The sequence below is a fragment of the Pinus tabuliformis genome, chromosome 7 (assembly GCF_031772625.1).
Source record: "Pinus tabuliformis cultivar Carrire ecotype Pingquan chromosome 7, CPIR1, whole genome shotgun sequence".
Classification (NCBI taxonomy): domain Eukaryota; kingdom Viridiplantae; phylum Streptophyta; class Pinopsida; order Pinales; family Pinaceae; genus Pinus; species Pinus tabuliformis.
Window position 1 is genome coordinate 1,445,660,312 of NC_142293.1, and position 16,733 is coordinate 1,445,677,044.

Genomic DNA, 16,733 nt, shown 5'->3' on the forward strand with positions numbered 1-16,733 from the left:
ACATGCAACATTAAACCATGTCTGAAAATAACAAAAATGAGTTATTGAATGTAATATAAAAACCCTCTTAATGTAAGAAATTAACTAACCTCTTTAAGCAATTCTCGGGGCTGACTCATATTCTCCACTATGATAGGGCACCCCATAGTTTGAAGACCCAATTCCATTGTCCAGGTTGCACCACTTTCCAGGTTACTTTTTGAAAGAAATCCACCATCCTTATCAATCACCTACATAGTTTCCAAGGTAATAAACAATTATACTTGACTAGCAAGTTTACAGTGCTATTTTTATTTTTTTAACTATTGGAAGAAGAAATTTATCAGTTGGAGCAAAACAACCACTGCATGGATGGACAATACATAAAGAAGCATAAGAAGATCAGAATTGCAAATGTAAATCCCCAGTATATCATAATGGAAATGTAATATTTTAAAGTGCCAGTAAACACCAAGAATGGAGTGTCAAGTTAAAGTAACATATATATGTTTTGATTTTCTTGGTAGCCAATGTTGAAACATCCTTGTCACAACCACAAATCAGCTACTCTGAGAGATGCCTTCCAGGAAACAACTATATCTCCTGCAAATTTTATCCTTCCCCTTTTCATTCATGAAGGTTAGTGAACAATTTGTTGCTTTTGTATTTTTGATATAAAACAATTTGTTGCTATGGTATCTTTGATATAATAAATATTTGAGGTAATCCCCATGTAGATTGTTTAATTTGATTCTTATTTCTCTAACAAGCACACAAAATAACCTTTTTCTAAATTAGATTTGTTGTTCTTTTTCAATTAACAGGGGAAGAGGATAGCCCAATAGGAGCAATGCCAAGTTGTTTCAGGCTCGGTTGGCGGAATGGATTGATTGAAGAGATTCTACAAGACTACATTCTAAGAATGTTAATTTCTAATGGATATTTTCTATTAAATGGTCATGCTTTCATATTTATGCATGATTAGCTGGTCACTTTGTTAGAATATTCAAGTTATTTTGTTCACAACATTTTTTCCCATTCAATTTCACCTTTTTGACACTACTGAATCTAAGGTCAAATTCGCTGGTATTATGTAGGTATATAAGGCTCGCAATGTTGGTGTTAACAGTGTGGTGCTTTTCCCTAAAATTTCTAATGCTCTGAAGGTTTGAATGTTCAGTATTTTGTTGTGCATGGTCTTTTCTTTTCTTTTTCTAGCTAGCAATGTTTAAACTAGAACACAATTTTAATCAAACACCCACCTGGGATGAAGCCTACAATGAAAATGGGCTTGTACCTAGAGCCATAATACTTCTCAAGGACAAGTATCTAGATATAGTAAGATTTGGATTTTAATGTTTTTACCATCACACTTTAATTCTTCTTCAAAACTTGACATGGTGTATAATATGTAGGGCACAAAGAATTTATGCTTCTTTATTTCTAGGTGATTTACACTAATGTTGCTTTGGATCCATACTTGTCTGATGGGCATGATGGAATTGTTAGAGAAGATGGTAAGCCTTATAATTACTTAATTTCTTCTTTTTCCATTTCTATGTTTATTACTTTTCCCTTGGGATGTAACTTTCAGTGTTTCTACATCTGCATGTTTTGTTTAGGGGTGATTATGAATGATGAAACAATCCATCATCTATGTAAGCAGGTCATTGCCCAGGTAAATCTTCTTCCCTCATGTTCTTTCACTTCATTTAATGTGCATTGTGTTCAAATCTTCTTGTTGAATTTTATTTTACTTACTCTTATTCCTTGATTGCATAGCACTAGTGATTTGCAAATGGTATGTTGAGACATGCTTAGGCAGGAGCTAATGTTGTAAGTCCAATTGATATGATGGATGTGCGTGTTGAAGCCATTTGAGTTGCATTAGGTAGAGAAGGTTTTTAAGATGTGTATATTATGTCATATACAACAAAGTACCTTCTTGACCTTTCATTAAACCATCTCATTACTATTCTTACACTTACTTCCTACTCTTAATTGTAAAATGTGATGTTTCAATAAAGACTTATGGAGATCACAGTTCCATGAATGTTATGAAATTGTGTCTTTACATAGATATGCATGTTGGAATTATGATGCATGTGTTGTACTTGATGGAAACCCACTTGTAGAAGAACAACTCACTTGTATATGGTAACTAGATGAATCTACAGAAGAGATATCAGATGTGACAGAATGCATGGTAGTTGTGTTTAAATATGTTAAAAAGTGCAAGGCAGTTCAAAGGAATCAGTTCAGAAGTAATGTACAATGGCATAATGATACAGGTGTTGTCCTTGATGGAAATCACTCAGATGACAGTTCACAGTGTAGCAGGTTAACAACAAAGGATTACAGATCAGACTCCAGAGATTGAAGAACGAGATTAGTTTAAGAAGTATACATTGGTTCACCTTGTCCAAGCACAGGCGGTTTAACAGAACAAAAGGAGTGTATACATATACACACACTTTCACAGGAGGAAGAGTGCGTACATGTTGGAAAACCAAGGTTTTGGTTCGAGGTATTTAGTCCAAGGTATTTTGGTCCAAGGTATTGATACAAGGTATTTGGTCCGAGGTATTGACCCTAGGTATTTGGTCCAAGGTATTGGTCCTAAGTGGTTTTGGTCCAAGGTATTAAGAAAGGCTTGACACTATATAAGGAGGAGAAGTTCATTAGGCCAAGGTGTACAAGTAATGAATATCTTATGAAGTGTTAGATCAAAAGAAAATATCCATGTTATGGGTTTGTTATGCTTTGCTTGATCTGAACTAAGTATGCACCTGAGTGTTTGATGATGGATGAGATCTAATGATGGATCAGGATCATAATGACTTATCATTATGAGATTTGATAATGGATAGGCTAGATCTGATTGCTAATGCACATTTTATCCTTTATAAGTGATGATCTGATTTTGTCTGAAGTCCGAAGGTGCAATGAGTTATGAAGTAAGTATTTGCAGATCTGTATGTTGGTTCGCTTTGGTGAAGATGCGTATACATGCTGGTTCAACTCTTCCAAGTAGCATATGCAAAAGAAAAGATTGATGTTCAAGGATGAATGATCTATCAAATCAATGCTGCTGTTTTACTGCTATCTATCAATGAAGTCTTCTTAGATCTGAAAGTAAAATTGAATGCATAAATAGTTTGTGTCTCATTGATTAATTAATTGAGAAAGATGGGTGATCCTTGTTGCTATCTATTTAGAACTCTATAATATGACAGTAGATCTTCATAATGTCACTGATTGGTACAATTTGAGGTTCAGAGGTTTTATGATTCATTATATTTAGAGGTATACGTAGGTTGGGCTAAAGGAAGTAGCGTATACACGTAGGTTTGCTTCATTAAAGGAGAATATACATTCTGACACATGCCTTTTGAGGTTACAGTGGTTCTAGTTGTTGATGCAGAGTTCTGGGTTATGCTTTGTGTTCTGGTGACTGTATTCCAGTGATAGTGTTCTGAATATTTAGATTGATTGATTGTGATTTTCTTCAGTGATGATGGGCTGTCAGTGATTGATTGATTCAGTTGTTGTTGATTTAGAGAGTAATGATTGAGTTTCAGTGATTTGTTGGTGCAGATGTATTTGATGGTTGTATTGCAGCGGTGATTGATTTTGAGATTCAATGTTACTAATGGGTCTAGTATGAAAATTTTATGAAATGTAGCCTTCATATTGTAGTATTGTGTACCAAGAGTATCCAGTGTGAAAATTTATGAAATGTGGTCCCTAGAGGATACTAAGGGTTGGAGCCTTCAGTGAGGAAGTCGAAGCTTCCTGCCAATAGTGGCTGGTGATTTGATCAGGGGTTTGGAGCTCCCTTCTAGTAGCAGCTGGAGAACGAGTGAAGGTTGTAGCCTTCTGCGGGTGGGTGCCTACGTACTAGTATGAATTTGCATGAGTACAAGATTGTAAACATATTTTCTTATTATTAAAAGAAGGTAGAGACGACAGAAGCAGGTGGTTTTCACCCACATTGGGTTTCCACTTTAAATCTTGGTGTTCATTTTTGTTTCTTATGTGTGATGGTTTATTTTGTTATTATTGCACATGGTTACTATTTAATGTTTAATAAAGTAATGAAGCACTAATTAAAGATCAACATATGATGAATTAACTGAATCATAAGTTCATTGGATATACACTAGTTTCCTTACGAACAGTTGTGTGCACATGCGAGTTACCTTCACTGAAGTAGCGTATACAAATGTGATTATGGAAATGAAAAAGTTATTGATTTGTAAATATTGATTCACCCCCCCCTCTCAGTATTATTTCCAATAATTGGTATGAGAGCAGGTCCTTTGGCAAAAGCTTGATCACTTGAAGGAGATCCGTAGTAACAATGGGAAAGAAGCTAAAGAAGAAAGCACCTCAAAAGAATGAGACATCTCAAAGGAACTGTGACAATGGGAGAGACGATTGGCCTTTATGTGGAAGCAACTCTTAAGATTCAGAATCACCTCAGAATGAAGATGAACAAGAAAAATAACTATCGGGTATGAATTTGTTGTCCTCTGGTGATACATTTCCCTGTTCATTTGAAGATAATGAAAGTGACAGTGAAACAAATGAATTTACGCTTATGGGTGAAAGAGAAAGATATCAAATAGGGGCAAAATTTTAAAAGCTCATAGACAAAATTAGAGATCAAAAAGATCTAATTGATAAAAGGGAATGTGCCTACAAATAAGAAGTTACTAGGTTAAAATCCCAGTTGGAGGAAGGAAAAAAAATAAAGAAGCAGTGCAAAGAAAAAGAAGATCAAAGTCAAAGGTTGCAGGATGAAGTGACATCATTGAGAAATCAAGTGAATGAAAAGGGCACAACAACCAGGGAACTTATAGAAAGAACCAGCTATTGTGAAGGTCTTGAAGCTATGGTCATTTTTCTAAAAGAAGATCTCAAAAATTCAAATAAGCAGAATGAAGAACTACTCCAAGCATTTGAAGGACAAGAAAACGAAGTTCTCGAATTAAGGCAACAAGTGGAAGAAGGAAGAAAAGCTGAAGAAATGATGAAGAAGAAGTATCTTGAAAAGGAAGAGCAATATCAGGTTGAGGTAAATATCCTAAAAGGTAAATTAGAAGAAAAGGATAAAATTTTACGATTTCAAGATAGTACCAAGATTTTGGATGATATTCTTAGTAGTCAAAGGTATCCTACCATCAAATATGGTCTTGGATTTCATGAAACTATTAAAGCAGAATCTAGCTCACAAACTGAAGCAAAGAACTCTAGTGAAAAATCTGAAATGCTCAACAAGGAGATAAGAGGTCAACCCCATCAACAACCAAGGAAATAAAGTCTTCAAAGAAAATCATTTACTCCTAACTATGGAAGTGATAATCGGTTCTTTCCTCTGATGCATAATGTTGAATGTTTTATATGTCATAATTTTGGACATGTTGCAGCAAGATGCAGAAGTAGAATGGTTCAAGCTAATAACCGTCACACAGAAGCATCATCAGCTTCCGGGTACCTCAAGGGATATTGTTTTTCTTGCAATATGTTTGGTCACAAAGCCATTGACTACCATAAAGGGAATATGAAACATATAAGATGTTATGATTGTAACAAGTTTGGGCATATAGCAAAAGAATGCAGGAGAAAAGTTTGGCCAACATACCAAAAGAAGAAAACTTCATCGCACTCTAAGGTATGGAAGAAGAAGGAAGTACAGTCAAAAATATGTGGCATAGCTCAATATATAGATAGAATAGACCCAGGAAGAACGAAAAGTATGAAATTTCAGTGCTCTAATTCTCATACGCAGTTATAACGAATACAAGTTGCGTATATACACTAGCTAGAAGCTACACAGTTGCGTATATGTTGGTTTGATGAAGAAGCAATCGGAAAAACTTAGGAAAAGGGATCTGATATGGTTCAATCAATTATCAATTATCTTTTTTGTTCTGATTGATGATGATTATAGTGTTTTGATGATATGTAGAAGTGATTTTGACCCTCATAAGTTGTTGATGACTTGATGTATAACTAGTTGATGATGATGCCTTGATGATCCTTACTGATATATGTTGGCAGTGAACAGTTGGCACAGGTTCAGGGGGAGAATATGCTATGGTTCTAATAATGCATTGTCGGCATTAGTTTAGAAGTCTTTGGTACTTATGTTGCTGAAGTGTTTAAATGATGCATCATGCTATGCTGCAGTCATGAGTTTGCATATGATGAAATCTCAAATGATTCTTATATTACTTGAGCCACCTAGTTGTTATTCAGATCATATTTATGGATGATTGTGGATAACCTTTTTGATGAGTCATACAATACATATGATATGTTTCTTATAGGACAAGGAGAAGTATGAAGATTGAGTACACAACTTCATTACTTGATGATGAGTCACTCATTTCTTTTATGTTGATGTCATCATGCCTTCAAAGATGCACAAAGTTCATATGGTGCAGTTATGATGCAGGATTCCTATAGTTCTTGGCTCTCATATGGTTAAGGATTGCTATAGTGTTGATGGTATCAAGAAAGCTTGACAAATGACTATGAGCTCATGGTTTGCTAGATACATATTGCTATCTATTTGATGGATACACATTATGTTGGATACATGGATAATTACTTAAGTTGCATATTGATCAATATTGTTGGTTGGCCAAGAAAATGGTGTTATTACAGGTCTCATGAAGACATAGCTATTTGAAGACATGGATATTCAGAGACATGGCTTACTTAGTCACATAATGATGATGACTTCTTACTTTATGATGATAGGTTTGATAATCACATATGTTGATTATCATGGTTGATGCTTATCAGATGTGGGATGTTCCCTAGTGATGATACATGGTTGATATATTGAACGTTCTTGTGGAAAGATCATGTAGTTCTTGATGATAATGTTATGATCATAGATGATGACTATGGTGTTTTCACATACATATGATATGATTTTGTGTTACTGCTTGAAGATATGACATATGCTTAGTTGATTCATGGAAGGTTATGATAAGGCTCTTTATACTAAGGAAACAGAGAAAGTTGATCTTGATGAGATCAAGAGGATGAGTTGATATCTATATGCGGCATAATTTGTCACAGGTTGACTATATTTACATTGTCATATATTGGGAACTGATGATGGACATATGCAGGTTGCTAGACTGGATGTTGATGACAGATGCTTATGGAGTAGATCATATATGGTGTATGATAGTTGCTGATGACTATCATGGTCTTGTTTAGATCTTTGGTCTTTGTTATAAATGTCATGTATATCATTTGATGAAAAGGTCATATAAAGGCCCATAATATGTCTCTGTATGTCATAATATTTTAATGAGTCCTTTTTGGTCATATGATGTAATTTTTACCCCCACTATGCATGGGAAGGATGATGTAATAATTCCTATATTTCAGTCATGTATAAACAATTGGTATATCCCCACTTGGTTGGGTTGATGAGTCAAATTTGGTATATCCCCACTTGGTTGGGAGATTCATGTATGTATGAGTCATTGGTGATAGGAAGGTCAAACTCACATAGGTGAGTTATAGAGTCATGTTATTCTTTTGGAAAATATTTTTACAGACTTTGCATGTGCTCAGGGGGAGCATGGATGGTTTAGTGCATCACAGCATGTACAAAGGGGGAGTTTAATCAGTGAATTCAGCATGTGCCTAGGGGGAGCATGATCACTGTATATATTTAGTTGTTCAGATATGAAAGCCTTCACTTTGGTTGGCCCTTTTTCCCTTGATATCAAAGGGGGAGAATATCTTGGTCTGCCCTTTGCCCTTGATGTCAAAGGGGGGGAGTATTTTGGTGTTTCTTGTTATATCTAACAATTACTACAGCTTGCAGTAATCAAAACCAACATGGTTTCCATCAAGTCCAAAGGGGGAGATTGTTGGCATTATGATGCATGTGTTGTACTTGATGGCAACCCACTTGTAGCAAAACAACTCACTTGTATATGGTAACTAGATGAATCTATAAGAGAGATATCAGATGTGATAGAATGCATGGCAGTTGTGTTTACAAATGTGAAAAAATGCAGGGTAGTTCAAAGGAATCAGTTTAGAAGTAATGTATAATGGAATTATGATACAGGTGTTGTCCTTGATGGAAACTCACTCAGATGACAGTTCATAGTGCAGCAGATTAACAACAAAGGATTACAAATCAAACTTCATAGATTGAAGAAAAAGAGTAGTTTAAGAAGTATATACTAGTTCACCTTGTCCAAGCAGCATATACACACAGGTTAACAGAACAAAAGGAGAGTATATGTATACATGCACTTTCACAGGAGGAAAAGCGCGTACATGTTGGAAAAACAAGGTTTTGGTCTGAGGTATTTAGTCCAAGGTATTTTGGTCCAAGGTATTGATCCAAGGTATTTGGTCCGAGGTATTGACCCTAGGTATTTAGTCCAAGGTATTGGTCCTAAGTGGTTTTGGTCCAAGGTATTGAGAAATGCATAAAACTATATAAGGAGGAGAAAATCATTAGGCCAAGGTGTACAAGTAATGAATATTTAATGAAGTGTTAGATCAAAATCAAATATGCATGTTATGGGTTTCTGATGCTTTGCTTGATCTGAACTAAGTATGCACCTGAGTGTTTGATGATGGATGAGATCTAATGATGGATCAGGATCATAATGACTTATCATTATGAGATTTGATAATGGATATGCTAGATCTGATTGCTAATGCACGTTTTATCCTTTATAAGTGATGATTTGGGTTTGTATGAAGTCTGGAGGTACAACGAAGTTATGAAGTAAGTATTTGCAGATCGCTTTGGTGAAGGTGTGTATACACATTGGTTCGGCTCTTCCAAGTAGCATATGAAAAGGAAAATCTTGATGTTCAAGGATGACTAATCTATGAGATTAGTGCTGTTGTTTTACTGCTATCTGTCAATGAAGTCTTCTTAGATCTGAAAGTAAAACTGAATGCATAAATAGTTTGTGTCTCATTGATTAATTGATTGATAAAGAAGGGTGATCCTTGTTGCTATCTGTTTAGAACTCTATAATATGACAATAGATCTTCAGAATGTCACTAATTGGTACAGTTTGTGGTTTAGACATTTTATGATTCAGTATCTTTAGAGATATACGCAGGTTGGGCTAAAGGAAGTAGCGTATACATGAAGGTTTGCTTCATTAAAGGAGCATATACATTTTGATACATTCCTTTTGAGGTTATAGTGGTTCTGGTTATTGATGCAGAGTTCTGGGTTATGCTTCGTGTTCTAGTGACTGTATTCTAGTGACAGTGTTCTGAATGTTCAGATTGATTGATTGTGATTTGCTTCAGTGATGATGGGCTGTCAGTGATTGATTGATTCATTTTTCGTTGATTCAGAGAGTAAGGATTGAGCTTTAGTGATTGGTTGATGTAGATGTATTTGATGGTTGTATTGCATTGGTGATTGATTTTGAGCTTGAAGGTTACTAATGGGTCTAATAAGAAAATTTGATCAAATGTGGACTTCATATTGTAGTATTGTGTACCATGAGTATCCAGTGTGAAAATTTATGAAACGTGGTCCTTGGAGGATACTGAGGGTTGGAGCCTTCAGTGAGGAAGTCAAAGCTTCCTACCAATAGTGGCTGGTGATTTGATCAGGGGGTTGGAGCTCCCTTCCAGTAGTAGCTGGAGAATGAATGAAGGTTGTAGCCTTCTGCAAGTGGGTGCCTACGTATTGGTATGAGTTTGCACTAGTAAAAGATTGTAAACATATTTTCTTATTATTAAATGAAGACAAAGATGACAGCAGCAGGTGGTTTTCACCCACATTAGGTTTCCACCTTAAATCCTGGTGTTCATGTGTGTTTCTTATGTGTGATGGTTTATTCTGTTATTACTGCACATGATTACCGTTTAATGTTTAATAAAGTACTGATGCACTGATTAAACATCAACATATGATCAATTAATTGAATCATAAGTTCACTGGATATACGTTGGTTTCATTAAGAACAACTGCGTGCACACCCGAGTTCCCTTCACTGAAGTAGCGTATATAAATCTGATTATGGAAATGAAAAATTTATTGATTTGTAAATACTAATTCACCCCCCCTCTTAGTATTATTTCCAATAATGCAAGTGCATTATGGACCTTTCAGAAAAGCTCTTCATTCTAATCCATGATTTGGAGACAAGAAAACATATGATGTCTTACCATTTTCTAAATTTTATTTGGTATGCTGTAAGAATTCAGGATTACTTTTGGATGAATACTTCCATCTAATTCAACTTCAATTAGCAGTTATCAGATGAGTCCTAGAAACCACTAATAATCTCTTATTGAATCTGGTACTAATGAAGACAAGGGAGTTGATATTATAATAGTATGCATGCTTCTATTGTATGTTTTTCCTTAAAAAACATGATCTTGTTACTTTTTTTCACTTTCCATCTCTCTATTGTGAGATTCAAATGGATTTAATGTTTTCAAGGATAGGTTAGGCCAGCTATGCCCTATTTGGATGTGATCAGGCTTCTCCGAGACAACTCATCATTACCAATATCTGCATACTAGGTAACATGGATGCACCTATATAATTATTGATTAATTTGACTAGAATTCTTGTGCTTCACAACAAGTTGTATTAGGAAAAGTTTACACTTCCTGTCAAGGAATTTATGCTAATTTCCAAGTTCAGATTATTGACAATAGTTTGAAAATGGTTGAACATTGTGGGAGAACACATAACAAGGTCTTAACGACTTGTGGTGTTATTCTTTTTTCATTTTTGTTAACCATAATCTTATGGGAATGATCCTCTGCCTTCAATCACTATGAGGAACCAAGCCCAATGTGAGGAATCAAGCCTGCTTGTCTCTACCATTCATCAAGGTAAAGAGTGGGTCATAGCACATACAACAACACTTGGATACATTTACATTGCATGCTTGGTTATTTAATAAATCAGAGAGAGATGAACCAACAAGCAAAAATACTTTCTCATGAATGTTTGCAGCTTTGAAAGGATACATAAATATTAATGACCATGAATACTAAAGCATACTGCATGTAAACTTCCATGAGATAAGAAACAATTTGATTGAAAATCCATGGGGTATCAACATCTCTTCTTGAAAAAGAGGGCAATAGCTTTAAACAGAAAATTTCTCAGTTTCAAAGTTACCAATATAATATAATTTGAACCTGAATAGATGAGTCCTAAGTCAAAATTTTCACAGAGAATCAAATCAAATATTAAACCCAACCAAACCATTACATTTATACTTTTCAAGAGAAACCATCAAAGGGTAACAAAATTTGAAATGAGTCAAACCAATTGGTCTTATTTTTTAAACTAATATGACTTGTGATGCTAGTATACAAACCACAGTTCAAATATCAGATACATTAGACTGTTTAGACACAATATTCCAGGATCTCAAGGAATTTTACATCTCTGTTTCCTTCATGAAATGAATGAGGTGGAAGCAATTGGCTAGATTCAGAAGATTCACTGAGAGAGAGACATTGCTTCAGAAAACAAGGAACTTCGTATTAGAATCATGATGAGATGATTGATATAAGAAAAACCAAAATGTACCCAGATATGCTGAAAAGAATCATTCTGTTACCTTGGGTGCTACAATGGCCTTGTTCCAAGAACTGAAGATTTCCAATTTAGAAGATCTGCAAACTACTAAAATAAATGCAATCAGGTTGGTGTTGTAAAACATTTCATAAATGTTGGAAATAGTACTGAGAGGGGGGGTGAATCAGTATTATCAAATCAATAACTTTTTCATTTCCATAATCAGATTCATGTATGCTACTTTAGTTAAGGGAACTCGCATGTACACGCAATTGTGTTTAGAGCAACTAGCGTATATCCAAAAAACTTATGATTCAGTTAATTCATCATATATTGATCTTTAATTAGTGCATCAGAACCATATAAATAGTAACCAAGAGCAGTAAAAATAGAACAGATCATCACACACAAGAAACACACATGAACACCAACATATAAGGTGGAAACCCAATGTGGGTGAAAACCACTTGCTGCAATCATCTCTATCTTCTTTTAATAATAAGAGAATTTTGTTTACAATTTTTTTGTACTGGTGTAGTCTTATACTAGTATACAGGCTTCTACCTGCAGAAGGCTGCAACCTTCTCTCATTCTCCAGCTTCTACTAGAAGGGAGCTACAACCCCCTAGCTCTTGTACTAGTTGATATGTTTACTAGTACGTAGGTGATGGCCTACAAAAGGCTACAACCTTCTCTTTTCTTCCAGGGACCACGTTTCATAAATTTTCAAACTGGATCCATCAACAACATCATTCAATCATCAAATATATCTGCATCAACCAATCTCCTTTAGAACCAACCACAACCAAATCAATCAATCACTCTGATCATTCAGAATGCTGTCACCAGAATACAGTAACCAGTACCCAAGAAATAACCCAGAACACTGCAACAGCAAACAGAAGCAACTAAAATAAGATATATGCTACTTCCATGTGTCGAAACTGCGTGCACACATGCTTTCCTCAAAGCGAACCATTGTATAGATCTGCAAATCAAATTTATGATGTATATATTGTTTTGATATGCAGAACCAGCTTGTATACGCTCCTTTTATGAAGTGAACCTATGTATAGATTTGTAAAAGATGATTTAAACATAACAATAGTTCTAGACTTCAATCATACCCAGATCATCATATTTACAGACTACAACATGTGCCAGTTATTCAGATACATGATCAAACCACATAAACATAATTCACTTCAAGCCTTAAGATCCTGATACATCATTAGATATTATCCTTCATCAAGTGCTAAGGTTCTTCTTCGGTTCAAATTAAGCACGACACCATAAGACAATAACCTGCATATTAGATCTCACACTATATCAGATATTCGATACTTGCACACCTTGGTCAAATGATCTTCTCCTCCTTTTATAGTTTTAGGCCTTTCTCAATACCATGGACCAAAACCACTTAGGACCAATACCTTGGACCAAATACCTGGGGTCAATACCTCGGACCCGATACCTTGGACCAATACCATGGATCAGAATACCATGGACCAAATGCTTCGGACCAAACATTTAGTTTTCCAAGGTATATGCGCTTTTCCTTTTGTGAAAATTTGTGTGTACGTATATGCAACTTGTATACAGTGAACCCGCGTGTATACGCGGTTTGGTCAATGGTGAACCTGCGTATGCCTCTCTTTCTTCATTCTGTGTAGTCTGATCTGTAGCTCTGTGTTGTTAATCTGTAGTACTGTGATCTGTCATCTGAGTGAGATGCTTTCTGAACTAATTCCTTGAAGCTGCCCTGCATTTCATCACACTTGTAAATACTCCTGTCACGCATTCTATCACATCTGATATCTCTTCTGTAGATTCATCTAGTTACCATATACAAGAGAGTTGTTTTTCTACAAGTGGGTTTCCATAAAGTACAACACATACATCATAATGCCAACAATCTCCCCCTTTGGACTTGATAACAACAACCACAACAACCAGAAAAAGTCACTCTCCCCCTTTGACATCAAGGGCAAAGGGTCATGCTCCCCTAAGTGCATGTTGAATTCTCTGATATGCTGAAGTGATGATTGAGCTCCCATGAGAGAGTCCATGCTCCCCCTGAGCATAAGCAAAGTCTGCAAAAAGATGTTCTAAAAGAAGAACATGACTCTATACATACATCACAAATGACCTTCCTATCACCAATGGCTCATAGATGCATCCATCTCCCAACCAAGTGGGGATATACCAAATTTGACTCATCCACCCAACCGGGTGGGGATATATCAATTGTTTATACAAGTCAACAACAAGAAACATTACATCATTCATCCCATACATAGTGGGGTTACAAATTAGGTCTTTTCATGACTGCTACATTAAAAGATATACATGACATATATAACAGAGACCAAATGTCTTAAACAAGACCATGATAGTCATAAGCAACTATCATCAGCAACATTTGTCAAAAACATCCAGACCTGTAACCTACAATACCATTCTCTTGACCAACCAACAATCAATAGCAAGATGTATCATTTAGCCACATAAGAATCATCACCAAGGACTTCTAACCATAATGCCAACATGCATTATTCGAAGCATATGCTCTCCTTGAACCTGTTCCATCTGTTCACTGTTATATCTGATCATGCATATATCAGCAAGAAGTATCAAGGCATCATATACATCAATTTAACTTGTGAGGATCAAAATCACTTCTAAATAACATCTTATGAGTACCAAAACATTTCCACACATCATCAATAGATTGTAACCATCATTAAACAAAGAAAATAATTGTCTGAACCATATCAGACCCTTTTTCTTGAGTCTGTCCCACTGCTTTTCTTAAAACCAACATATACATGTCCGTTTCCACAGAAACTCGCGTATTTACATGTCTACAATTCAAGAAACTCGCGTATAACACCCTTTCCCTGAAAAATAGGATTTAACAGCAGGATGATGTAGAAAATATTCCCAGATTTTGTCGGAGATATTCAAATGTCTCTCTAGTCAGTGGTTTAGTGAATATATCAGCAACCTGTTCTCTGGAGGGAACATACTCCAATTTGACCTTTTGTTTAAGAACTTGTTCATGTAGGAAAAAATATTTGATGGGTATGTGCTTGGTCTTGGAGTGCATGACTGGATTTTTTGAAACACTGATGGAACTTGTATTATCACATAGAATGGAGATGGGTGGAGAACATGTGATCTGAATATCTTGCAAGGTTTGCATCATCCAAAGTAATTGTGTGCAGCAAGATGCAACAGCTACATATTCTACTTCAGCTGTAGATAATGCAAATTGAACTTTGTTTCTTGCTGAACCAAGACACCAACTTGGAACCCATATAGAATGCACCACCACTAGTGCTTTTTCTGTCATCAACACTTCCTGCCCAATCTGCATCTGTATATGCATGAAGTCTAAGATCTGTATCTCTAGGATACCATAAGCCAAAGTTCTATGTTCCTTGAAGATATTTGAAAATTCTTTTGACTACCTAAAGATGTGATTCCTTTCGATTTGCTTGGAATCTTCCAACTATTCCCACTACATGCACGATGTCCAGTTGGGTACCTGTTAGATAAAGAAGATTGCCAATCATGGATCTGTAAGTTGGTTGATGTACCATTGTTGATTCATCATTTGAGCTGAGATTACATCTTGTTACTAGTGGAGTACATAATGTTTTAGAATCTTCCATGTCGTACTTTTTCAGGATCTGTTTGAGATATTTGGTTTGTGAGAGAAAAATACCATCTTTATTTTGCTGCACTTGTAGACCAAGAAAGTAGGTAAGCTCACCAAGAAAGGACATTTCAAATTCTTGCTACATTACTGAAGAAACATTTTGACTCGTGGATTCTTCATTGCTACCAAAAATGATATCATCAACATACACAACAATTATTAGCAATTTATCAGTGTCCATCTTTGTATATAGATTGCTATTTGCTAATCCCTTTAAAAAACCCTATTGGTGGAGATATTTGTCAAGACGGTAAACCATGCCCTTGGAGCCTATTTTAGACGATAGAGAGCTTTCTTGAGTTTGCATACAAGTTTTGCATCATTTCTAAGAACGAATCCTTTTGGTTGTTCAATATAGACTTTTTCTTCTAAGTCTCCATTAAGAAAGGCAGATTTTACATCCATTTGGTATACTTTGAATTTCTAAAATCTAGAAAGAGCAAGAAACATTCTGATGGCTTCAAGTCTAGCAACAGGTGCAAAAGTTTCTTCAAAGTCTATACCTTCTTGTTGAGCATATCCTTTACAAACAAGTCTAGCCTTGTTTCTAATAACTTCTCCATTTTCATTCAACTTGTTTTTCAATATCCATTTAGTTCCTATGATATTCTTATCATGAGGTCTAGGAACTAATTCCCAAGTATTATTCTTTTCAATTTTCTCAAGTTCTTCATTCATGGCCTTGACCCAACATTCATCTCTACATGCTTCATTTACATTTTGAGGTTCAGTGGAAGATAGTAATGCTAGATATCTTGAAGCTTCGGTAATGGTTCTTCTAGTCTACACACCTGCCCCTTTTTCTCCTAAGGTTTGAGCTTCATGATGATTTTTCTGAACATACCTGGACGGAGTCTTTTCTTCTATCGTTATCTCTTCTTCTGGTGCTTCATTGGTTTCTTCTTCAAAATTAGTGTGATTTGATGTGGGAAAATGATACTCATCTTCTTCATTGTCATAATCTTCGGTTTTTATCTATTTGGGATTTTTGCATTCTTCATCAACCACAACATCAATTCTTTCAATAATTTTTCCAAGTATTTTGTTGTAACATTTATATCCTTTACTTCAGGAAGAGTAGCCAAGAAGAATACCTTCATCTGCTCTGGGTTCAAACTTACCAAGTTTTTCATCAGCCCTTTTGATGTAACATTTTCTTCCAAAAACTTTGAAGTATTTTACAGTAGGAGTCTTACCATACTAAAGTTCATGTGGAGTTTGAGTGTTGTTTACCTGAACATTTGCTTGATTGAGAATAGTGACGACGGCGAATGCAGCTTAACCCCAGAAGGTTGCAGGAGTTCCAGATTCATCTAGCATAGCACGAGCCATTTGTTGAACTGTTTTGTTCATCCTTTCTACCACTCCATTTTTTTAAGGAGTCCTTGTGGTGGAGAACTGCCTTTTTATTTCATGTTGTTCACAGAATTCAAAGAATTCGTCTGAGGTAAATTCCCC

At 35.6% G+C, this 16,733-nt stretch overlaps 1 pseudogene; it reads left to right on the plus strand.

Moving 5' to 3' along the window:
- Nucleotides 1–509: 509 nt before the first annotated feature.
- LOC149253130 (delta-aminolevulinic acid dehydratase, chloroplastic-like) lies at nucleotides 510–10,536 on the plus strand (annotated as a pseudogene).
- The last annotated feature ends 6,197 nt before the right edge of the window (nucleotides 10,537–16,733 follow it).